Source organism: Arachis duranensis, chromosome 6 (assembly GCF_000817695.3).
Source record: "Arachis duranensis cultivar V14167 chromosome 6, aradu.V14167.gnm2.J7QH, whole genome shotgun sequence".
Lineage (NCBI taxonomy): Eukaryota > Viridiplantae > Streptophyta > Magnoliopsida > Fabales > Fabaceae > Arachis > Arachis duranensis.
The window spans coordinates 19,420,894-19,421,255 of record NC_029777.3 but is presented as its reverse complement, the minus strand read 5'-3'; positions in this window follow the sequence as shown (position 1 = coordinate 19,421,255).

Sequence of the window (362 nt, the reverse complement as noted above, 5' to 3'; positions counted from 1 at the left end):
TTGACTTTAACCGCTCAGTCTCAAGTTTTCACTTGACACCTTCACGCCACAAGCACATGGTTAGGGACAGCTTGGTTTAGCCGCTTAGGCCAAGATTTTATTCCTGTGGGCCCTCCTATCCACTGATGCTCAAAGCCTTGGATCCTTTTTATTTTTACCCTTGCCTTTTGGTTTAAAGGGCTATTGGCTTTTTCTGCTTGCTTTTCTCTTTTTTTTTCTCTTTTTTTTCTTTCTTATTTTTTTCACTGCTTTTTCTTGCTTAAAGAATCAATTTGATGATTTTTCAGATCTTCAATAACATTTCTCCTTTTCCATCATTCTTTCAAGAGCCAACAATTTTAACATTCTTAAAACAACAAATT